The sequence below is a fragment of the Lagopus muta genome, chromosome 3 (assembly GCF_023343835.1).
Source record: "Lagopus muta isolate bLagMut1 chromosome 3, bLagMut1 primary, whole genome shotgun sequence".
Taxonomy (NCBI): Eukaryota; Metazoa; Chordata; class Aves; order Galliformes; family Phasianidae; genus Lagopus; species Lagopus muta.
Window position 1 is genome coordinate 82,311,263 of NC_064435.1, and position 10,731 is coordinate 82,321,993.

A 10,731-nucleotide genomic window follows, 5' to 3' on the forward strand; every position below is an offset into this window, starting at 1 on the left:
GGCCCTCCCTTGCCCGTGCCAGCCCTGCAGAAAACTGCAGCCTTGGTCCTGCCATGAGACCCTCAGCAGAACAGAGCTGGAACAGGGGTGTGGGAATGGAGGGTCTTTGGATGTGCTTGAATATAGGTGGGGCACAACCATTGTACATCCAGTATCATTTGCCCAAAGTGCAGGTGGAGGTAGCAGCCTCAGGGCCTTCAGAAAGGGAGGATCCACCAGGAAGAGAGTAAAGGGCAAAAAAGAAGGAGGCGCTGAGAAAAGCAGAGAGCAAGTGAGGCCAAGACAGGCCCTTGCCCCCAGAGCGTCCCAGCAGACAATTCTGAGACACTCTCCTTAATATAGCACCATCTGCCCAGCTATTTTCTCCTCTGGCTCATGTACAGTGATCTCCACATTACAATCAGCATGGCTGGCATACTTGAGCTAGCTGCAGCCTCACGAGGTCAGGCAGGGAGCAATCGTCGTGTATGCACAGCAGTGAGGATTTCAGCCCCAGATCTCCCAAGCTCCTGAGCAGCTTCTGCCAAAGCTTGTGCTGCTCCCTGTCCCCTGCTTTGACCTGTGCTGGCTCCGTCAGCCAGCACGTGCTGCCCTGCACCCATTGCTAAGCAGCCTGGTCCTTGGGGAAGGTGGATTCATGCAGCAAGGGCAGGTACCTCAGGTAAAAAAGAACAGGTACACACGGGCACTGGGCTGAGAAACAGTTTGGCAGCTCTCATGATTTTGTCCCAAAACCCATTCATCTGTATTTTTTCATCACACCTCAATACCATCTTGCAAAAGAAGCAAGTAAGAAGAATGCCACATTTGTGGTTTGCTGTTTATTTATTTCCCTGAGCCTTGTGGTTTTGAAGATAAACTCATTTTTCTCTGATTCAGGAGGATGGAAGAAGGGATATTAGGACACAACACTTGTCAGTTCGCAGCGGATGTGCTTGCCTACATCTTTTTTGTCTTTTTATTTGTTTTCTCTATGCAGACTTTGTGCTCTCTGATGCAGAAACAGGACTTCACCTGCTTCTCTGTTTACCCTGTGCCTCACAGAGTTTAATCCGTCATGCAAATAATAATTACAATGATTTTTATGTCTGAGAAAAGCCTCATTTTTCTTTTCCCTACAATGGGTACGGCGGAGGGACAGAACGGGCAAAGTTTGCAGAACATTTGGTGCTGAGTGCTGATTCCTCCATCTTTTCACCCCAAGCTCCCGCGAAAAGAGAGGACTCCTGAGAAGAGAGGGAATTTGCTGGGGTAGTTCCAGCAGGGACCAAGGGCTTGCCTGGCACGGCAGAGGCCCGCGCGTTCCCTGCAAATATAGCATCCGTTGACTTGCACTGAAACCAAACCCAGCGATACATTTCCTCTCATATGAAGTAATCCTATAGCACAAATCAAGATTAATTGACATCCTCGTGTCTACCACAGCTGCACAAATGGTTGGTACAGCACAAGTGGGGCCTGTTCGCTAATCGTGAAGTAGCTAAGAGCAGACCTTGGATTACTGTAGTCTATAGTAATATATCACTTTCCATAAAAAGAAAGGAACATTGTGCTCTTTCCCAAAGCTGTTTCGCCCCAGCTCATCAGTTGCCCAGCAATCGCTCTGCTCTCCTAACACTTGCATGGCAGAAAGAGTGGTTCTTAATCCCCCAGAAGTTCTGCTGTGCTCAACTGAAGCAAAAGGAGCAGGGACAAGTGCGTGGGGGGGAGAGGTTGTTCACAGCAGCAAAAAACTGCAGCACGAGGGGAGTTACCAGGATATCAGAAGTTTAAAGACCAGCTTCACCTTCGTAATGGCTTCCAAGTTCTCTCCCCTAATGGTGATCAGGAGAACATATGATGGCAAGAGCAGCCTCTGCTCTCTGCAGAAGAATTTCATCTCTCTCTGAACAGTCAGACCTGCTGCTGAGTACGGCTCCATTTCAGTTACAGCAGCCTTTTAAGGCACACAAGATCTCACATTGTGAAACCAGTCATTTCGCAAACTGGCTGAAGTTTTCAGTCATTTTGCAAAATGCCAGGAGGTATGCACATTAGATCCTCACCCTCTGGCTATTACTAACTCACTCACTCAAGGAGAGATAAAAAACTATTCTTATGTTCATTCCTACGAGCAGGCAATCTTTTCTAATTACTTCTAAAGCCGGACAGCAACACCCATCGCTTGACAGAGCTAACTAGTATTTGCACAATGGAGAATTGTAACATCACAGAAACATCATCATAGAATCTTTTGAGTTGGAAGGGACCTTTAAAGAATATCCAGTCCAACTCCCCTGCAACAAACAAGGACATCTGCAGCTACATCGGGCTGCTCAGAGTGCCGTAACATCAGCCACCACATTTCAGTCTCGCCCATAACATCTGCCTCTGTCTTGCAGAGCTCTATCCTGCAGCAGCAACTCCATTACCCAAGCCAGCCTTCCCCAAGTGAATATTGATCAACTGTCTAAATCCATTATAAACCTTTATTTCCGTTATCAGCCTCACCACCAGGAAAACTGAAAGAATGGTTACATAAAAAGACAACACATTTTGAGAAGATCAAGACCAAAGTACTATATGCTGGGAGAAAATATCGAAGTTCCCAAGATGGGGAAATTTAGATTGGATATTATGAAGAATTTCTTCATGGAGAGAGTAGTCAAGCATTGGAGTGGGCTGCCCAGAGTAGTGGTAGAGTCCTCATCTTGGATGGTATTAAAGAGATGGGACTGAGTAGCTCAGGTTGATGGTTGGACCTACTGATCTTGAATGTCTTTTTCAGTGTAAATGATGCTATGATTACACAGAGAATCCACTGGCTAGGTACAAGTTCTTCAAGGCAGGATCAGGGTCATGCCCTGAACATCAGTCTGTGCTATGATATCACTATGAAAAAGGCATGCAACATGCTGGACTTATAAACAAGAGAATAGCCCTCAGGACAAGTGAGGTAATAGTTCCACCCTGGGGACTGCTACTCTATTTTGGACACAAAAACACCAACAAACTGGAAAAAGTCCAGAAGGGAGGAAGGAGAAAGATAAGAGGTCTAGCAAACACAGTGAAAAAAGACTGGAAGAACTCCATCCATCCAGGAATATCCCAATCTATACAAAGTTGCTGGAAGCACAGTCAGTTTATTTTTGATGGCCGCAGTGTACCTGGATGGCCAGGGTGCCAGCATTCACACAAATAGTGCAACAATCATGCCAGGCAGTTTGAAAACGTCTCCAGCTTTCAGTCTCGTTGTGTGGCAATTGAGAAGTAAATGAAGCAGTGAGAAGTAATGTCTGTGGTTCCTGTCACAAGTTGTCCAAACTTTTAGTCATTTCGTCAGGAAAACGTTCTGCAAAGTTAAAGAAAACTGTAGTTATTCCATGAAATTATTTAACAGAATGACTATTCCGCATATGAAAACACTTTTAAAAATTAATCTAGCCAATTGGTCACATTACCCTGTTGTAACACCTGGCAGCTGGCAATCACGGAACCAGTGGAGACTAAGAAAAGCACTCTTGCTCTGTGAAAGGATAGAAGACACTGAAAGCTGCTTTACGTGATTTGACCACAGAAAATACAGGAGCCTTTGGTCAAATCAAGATCCAAAATTAATTTTTTTGAGTTCAAGCCTGCTGCTCTCTCCATCATCATCAACACACATTCCTACTCTTGTTTACACTCCAGTACGTGTTGCAGTGTAACCATGGCTATATGTTGCACAACACAGCATCCTATGGGATAGAACACACATTATCCCCCAAAGTAGTGCTAAATCCAGTCACCTTTGACCTTGCAGGAAAAGTCACATTCAGTCTGAGTTGTGAGTGAAGTCACATCCCACATCAGCACCCATAGTCTGCATCAGACTGGGGATTGTTTTTCCTTACTGCCTCACCTACCTCACCTACCTCACCTCACTTTTGTGCATAGGCACAAAACAGGTGTAGAAAATACATATATAAAGAAAAGCATCCAGGTACTACAGCACAGGGCAGAAAAGGCCTGGTTTCTCTCTGTTCTGATTGCTCTCTGTTCCAATCCTTGTTTGGCTGGAGGCATGTGTTCACCACTTTCATTTCCTCTCCTCCTCATTCACCCTCACACACACAGTTTCCCTGGAGCGAGCTGCCTGGCAATCCTCGTTTTCTAACTAGAGCAAGAGGCCTTTCTGATACATACACACACACACACCAAAAAAAAAAGAGCTGACAGAGTCAGCCTTCTCCCCAGCAGGTCCCCTTTGGTGGCAGCCAGTCCCTCTGAACAGAGCTGCTTCGTGTATGGCAGATCGGCATACACAGGCTGGGAGCTGACAGTGCAGGGGATGATGCAGCACCCAAGCTGGGGAGGATAAAGTTAACCCAGCTCTGTCTGCATAGCCTGAAGGGTAGATGAATTGCTGCACAGATGCATCCCAAATTTCCAAGCCTGCTGGTCAGCCTCGGGATGAATCCCGCAGAGAAATCTGGAAAAATAACTGATTCCATAAAAGTAGCCTATCAGTGCTAACATCCAAAATCTTTTTCCTCCTGACAGCTGATAGGCTCTCCCTGCAGCCATTGCAGTGCTCTTGCCCCTTCAGGACCCCGGGGCTATTGAGGTGGAGGCGTGGATTTATGGCACTGGTTTTCACAGGGTATAACTCTGAGCCTCAGGGATCAAGGGTTATGACATTTTTATGGCCTCTCCTCTCCCTCGCATATGAATATGAAGCAACCGTAAGGAAAAACATCTGGTTTCACTTTTCTTTTCCCCACCACTGTTCCCATCTGACAAAACCTTAAAAACTTGCCAGTGCTCTAGCGAGCCGCGTGTGCCAGCAGCCTGCAAGAAGCCAAGGCTTTTTCAGCATCATCACAGTGTACACAAGAAATGGCTCCATGTGCTGCTCGAAGGCAAGAATACCCAGACCTCGTCCCACTGCCAGGTGTGCTGGCAGCCCTCCTCTGATATGCTCAAGCAGGATGGAGTGCTGCTACAAGGCTGTCCTCCATCTTGATCTCATTACAGGCTGCATCTCCAGAGGGAACTGTGGGCCACCACAGAGAAGGCTGCAAGAGGAAGCGACCCCAGCTAAGCCAAGGGAAAGCAAGCAGCAAGGAGATGTCCTGCCACCCTGCTCATATCAGGTCTCATCCATCATGGACACTCTTCAATAGGTGTTCTGCAGGGCAGCAAAATGAGCTTACTTTCCTTCTGCAAAGCACAGCTGAAGGAGATGGACTCAAAAATCTATGTGGAGGCCAGTAGCCTACAAGACCTGGCCATCCCTGCTTCTGGTGTCAGCGACTCTGAGCCAATCTGGCAAAGGTGGCCAAGAGCTGAATTCACACCTAGACACCCAATAACACTGACACGGCATAATTCCTTCCCTCTGGTTATCTTATTTACCTGAGAAAAGTAAAAATTAAAATATTGCAAGGAATTTGAGAGCCTTTCTCCCTGATCTAAAAGAAGGAAAGGCAGACAGGCAACAGGCAAAGGGCAGTATAGCAGATTTGGAAAAAATCAAGAAATAATCTCAGTCTCAGCTTCCTGATACAGAATCAGAGAATCAGAGAACCATAGGACCATAGAGTAATCATCATCCCATAGTTCCTTCCAAGGTCTTTGGAAGAGACCTTAAAGATTGCCTAGTCTCAACTCCCCTGCTGTGGCACCCATCTCAGGGCTCAGAGCCCTAGAGGAAGCCAAGGCAGTGAGGCACTGGAACAGGTTGCACAGAGAGGTGATGGTTGCCCCATTCTTGGAGACATTCACGTCAGGCTGGAAAGGGCTCTGAGAAACCTAATCTAGCTGTAGGTGTCCCTGTTCATTGCAGGGGAGTTGGATTAGGAGACGTTTAAAGGTCTCTTCCAGATCAAACAATTCTGTGATTCTGTGACTCTGTGACTGTATCTGGTAAAGAGGGACAACTTAAAAGAACTGTGGTGCTCTGGACCCCAGGGATGTGCTGAGTACAGGCCATGTGGAGGCCATGGGATGGAGGAATGCAGTTGTTTCAGGGCTGTATGGCAATGAAGACCTCAAGTTAGGCATTAGAAACAAATCTCAAAAACAACGGTTCACCCAAATAACAAAACTGAACCCTGAAAAATGTCTCCGAGGGTCAGGAAGGGTTCAGAGAGAAGGATTTTGACTATCAAGCTGTATGAAGAAAATTTCTACTCTGTGCTGTGGGATCCAGGAGAAGACCCAGAGTATTGTTTTCCAGTTTCTCGATCTCTTCCTCACTGCCCTTCTTGACTATGCCAGTAGAAAAACACCACTCCCTCCTCTTATTCTTTTTCTTTGTTTACTTAACTTTTTTTTCCTCATAGCAACACATAAAGATGAAACCATCCAATATTTCCCAGTAACCAAGACCATTATTCACTGAAAGCACTGGCCTCGGTCCTAATTGCTGCTGGTCTCATGCTCAACACAAGAGGAGCACACAGCTGTAAATAGCTCTGTACAGTACTCATGTCAAGTTGACCCTAATTCCTGCAAGTCCCTTGGGATAACGAATAAAACTTCATCAATACGTTACCAGAGAAAATAGGTGTGCTAGGTTCATTTATGATGGAAAAACAACGGCAAGAGGGAGAGACAGGGTGGAAATACCATTTTGCACTCTTTTCTGAGGAGTGCAGAGGGGAAGAAGGTAAAAAGAGCCAGTAGTCACTGGTACCTACAGGCCATGTGACGGGTTGAAGAAACCTTACATCTCAGTGACGCTGGACAGTGAGGACTTTCCGGATCATGTGGCAATGCCTTGAGAATGTTTGTTGAGGAGGTTGGACCATTCACTTTTCTCATCATCCTTCCAAACCTTTGCTCCAGGCACACTGCTCTTCTGGCATTACACAATTTCTTCACCCTATTTCCCTGTATTCACACAAAGAGCCTGTGTTTTGTATGAACATTTGTTTGAGGATAAAGAGCATCAGAACTGCGAGGTAACAGCACTGCACTATGCGGGTGCTGTGATCGGTGTAAAATCCCTGCTAAGGAGGAGGAAAGCACTGTGCTTTGCTTTTCTCCTTGCTGGAGGCACAGAAAGGAGAAAAGGAGAGGGCAGAGAAGTTTTGTGACTAACAGCAAAGCGTGGTGCTTTTGTTTTTAGCCTACTTTGCTGCTATAACCAGTCGCAAGAACCTGACTATTTCACAACAAAAAGTCACTACACTAATTTTTTTTTGTTTTTTTCTTTTCAAAATACAGTACCCTTCAGGCACAGCAGGGAAAAGACTCCAGTTTGTTACCCGATCCCTGGAAGGTGAGGAGCTTGTAACACTCCTTCACCCTTTTATTGCCCTTATTCTTCACATCCTGCCCATCGTCTGAGTGATTTCACACCTCCCTCTTGCTCTCCGTCCCATCTATCACACAGTATCTCTTTTTCCCTCACTTCTGCCTCTCCTCTGCTCTGCTCTTGCATTCCAGCTTCCCCTGCTCACCCCCAAAGTGTGTGGGGAGATCAGCATTCCTCCCATGCCTTCAGGCCCTCAGCCCACGTAGCTGCCTGTGGCCGGCCAGCAGCTCCCACCCTGGCAGCAGGAGCCCAAACCCGCTGCTCCTTGCATCCAGGCCGAGTTAGCCAGCCAGAACTGCCAACACTTTGGCCAGAGGCTTCAGCCTAACTGAGGGAAGTGAGGAAGGACAGTGCAAAAGTCCACTGCTGCATTCCAGGAGGTGGAAATTGGTACAGCTGGTACCGTGTGCTTAGCTCTCAGCCAAAGTCCTTTCTTTCAAGGTTGTGCTGACAAACTGCAAAAACAACGGCTGAAAGCACAGTGTTCAGTGAGCGGTGGGGAACCTGCCCCAGAAGAAAGAATTTGTGATGGGGAGGTTTTAGCACTATTTGTTTTCAAGTCAAGCCCTTAGCAGGGACTTGCTGACGAAGGAGAATGAAAGGTGTTGATCCAGAGTACCTCTAATGCACTTGACACATGTGTGTTTCTTCCAGCAGAAGTCTTTAAGAATCAGTTCTTAATGAGCAAGATGATGGGAAGACCTGGACCCTTTCATCTGCCCCAGCACAGGCTTTACTCTGCACATGAAGGCATGTTGCAAGAAGATTTTGTACCTGGAACAAATACTTCTCACCGTTCTGGATGACTGCTGTGCCACACTGCATTCTTTCCGACACTCTGGAGTGAATAAATACTCCTGGGAGAATAAATAGATTTCTGCCATCCCAAAATCCGTGCTGGCAAGCCAGAGGCCCTGCCCCAAGTAGGGCTCTGCGTGCAACTGACTGCTTGCGTGCTGGCCAGAGGAAAGAGTTACAGAGCCATAAAAATAATATTTATTAGAGGGTGACTGACAGCCAGCACAGTGGAACCTTATTCAGAACAGCAGAAAAATCCCCTGTGCTAACGAGTTGATCACTCAAGATTTCCACGGCCATTTCGTTTGATCTCTCGCTCAAGTGCCACGTCTACTGGGCAAATGCATTCCCTCCGTTCCCAGATGCCAAGTTTCACTTCAGCTTGTCCAACCCACTGCCTGGTGCTGCCGCACTCTTTCCAAGGGAACTCTTCCCCCTCCCTCCCTCCCTCCCTGCCTCCTTCCCACAGGTCCTACTGGTTGCAGCACGGGGCTGTCTAACGTCTGCATGATAACAGCAAGAACCAGGATTTCCTGGTATGCCAGAAATGGGTTTGCCACTCCTGCCTGTGTGAAAGGGGTGGGACGGGAGGCGAAGCAGCCACCGGGTGTCAGGCTCTGGGTCGTGTCTGTGCACCTTGACATCCTGCCAGGCTATAACAGGAGAGACCTGTAGGGAGCAACATATGTCAAAGTTGGTAATTTTCCTTCCTGCCTTCGCTCCTCGAAACCGCCTCAACTGGATCAATGCCCACCCCGTTCCTTCTTTGGACAGCCAACGAAGCATGCACGCTGCACGAGCGGCTGCCAGCTCTGCTGGAAAATGTACAGACCAAAAGATCACCTGTGACTGCGCAGCCTTGGCGTGAGCCCTTCTGCACGTCTGCAGCTCCTCGCTGCTGCTGCGGCTTTTGGAGGCAGTGGCAGCCGCCTGCGGCGCAGCTGCTGGAAACATTCCCTGTAACAGGGCGGGTGGCCGCGGTGCTTGCAGCAGCCTCCCACACCTCCCCATTTTTAAGCCCGGCTGTGCTAACAGCGCCTCCTCTCCCCTTCTCTCCCCAGTGATTTCTAGCTTCCCTATCCAGCCACAGTGTTGGTGCACTGCTGGAAAGGGCGTCCCCGGATCTTTTGGATCAGCACTCACACTGGGACCGCGGAGCCTTGCCCCTACTTGTGACCATGCTGCACCAATGGTTCAGCTGAAATGCAGCCCTGTGGCCGGGGAGCTGGGCTGGGAGATTTAAGCTACGCCCTTTTTCCACAGGGCCCTCCAAATTTGGTCTCCTGGGTAGGATTACCAATAGTTGCACATAAGAGCTGCAGTTTCTGGAGGTGTGCAGGTATTTGAGTAAGCAGTCAAGCATCCACGTTCACTGCCTCCATGGACTAAATTCAGGTGTCACGTCATCTGAGGCTGTCCCAGCCCAAGTTGGGGCCACCCTGGCTAGAGATTTCGTGTGAAGAAAACTGATAAGTTCCTGGAGCTCCCACAGCTGCCAAAGCAGAGCTGCCCTGCTCGTCCTCCTGCCTCCCTGTGCCAGCCCTGCGTGCAGCCATCTCTTCTGCCACTCACATTCAGCCACTTTAATTTTAAACGCCCTATCGAGGCGTGCACAGCAAGAACAGAGAAATGCAAACCAGCAGAGATCTAGAAGGCACTCTGAGCTGGGTATTGCTTGATTCCTCTGTCATTGGGAGTGATTCAGAAAAGCCTTTGTAATCAGGCTCATCTCCTGCCACCTGTTTGCTGAGGCACTATAGAGACTGGGTATTGTAACGCATTGCATAACAGAGTTGCCTTTGATTTAGTGTACTTTGTGCAACATGTCCCACTGCCATTGCACATAGGGATCAGGGTGAGGCTTTCAGACTCTTCTCTTTGTGGCATCATGATTCACTGTGGTGGATGAGGGGGCCATACTGACCCTATGCATCCCCCCAGCTCTGAGTCAGAAGCTCTGATTACAGGGACATGCTTAGGATTACAGACAAGCTTTCACCAAGAAACTTCCTTCTCTCCCAGCCCTGCCAGCATTGTTGCTAATGGAGGTTTTGTGCTCTCTCAGTTGAGGTGGGAAGGATGGAAATTCAGGGACTCTCCAGTTGGCCTGCAACTGCATATCAAGATGTCGGATCAAAGGTACCAATCGATCAGCTGAGCCAGTAACACCCAGGTACATAGTGATGAGATGACATAATCCTGTCCTTTCTCACGCCAGGAAGACTTGTTGAAAACAAAAACATGCAGTGGCAGCTCACGTAGGTGGGTGCTTTGCAGTGCAGCTGTTTGGCACTGGCAGTCTCGACGGTGAAGAACACAGGCATCATTTTACAAACCTTTAAAGTCATCTGCTTGCTGTTGTGGTGAGAAGGCAATCTTATTTCTTGAAAGCATTGCTCCAGCCCAGCCTGATTCCCTCTTTCATTTGGCTGCAGCAGAAGCCAGAGTGATGAGTGGCACAAGAGCACCCAGACCCTCGCGGATAAACGTCTGCTTGTACCCACATTAGGGGCAGAGCTGGCTGAGCCTCTGCTTTTTGAAGGTATTTCTCACCTCCTCAAGTTGAGTTAGACAAATCCCCAGCTAACTGGTATCTGTCAGAATATTGGTATAAATAACTGGTATTGCAGAATATCTGCAGTGGGGGATGC

General features: G+C 48.0%; 1 long non-coding RNA gene across 1 annotated transcript; it reads right to left on the reverse strand.

Annotated features, from left to right (window-relative positions):
- Positions 1-2,809: 2,809 nt before the first annotated feature.
- Positions 2,810-9,412, reverse strand: LOC125690995 (uncharacterized). The gene is made up of 3 exons (XR_007375866.1): positions 8,924-9,412; positions 6,663-6,855; positions 2,810-3,331 (listed from the first exon to the last, which is right to left on the reverse strand). It is a non-coding gene; the product is annotated as an uncharacterized LOC125690995 (long non-coding RNA).
- Between the last annotated feature and the right edge of the window lie 1,319 nt (positions 9,413-10,731).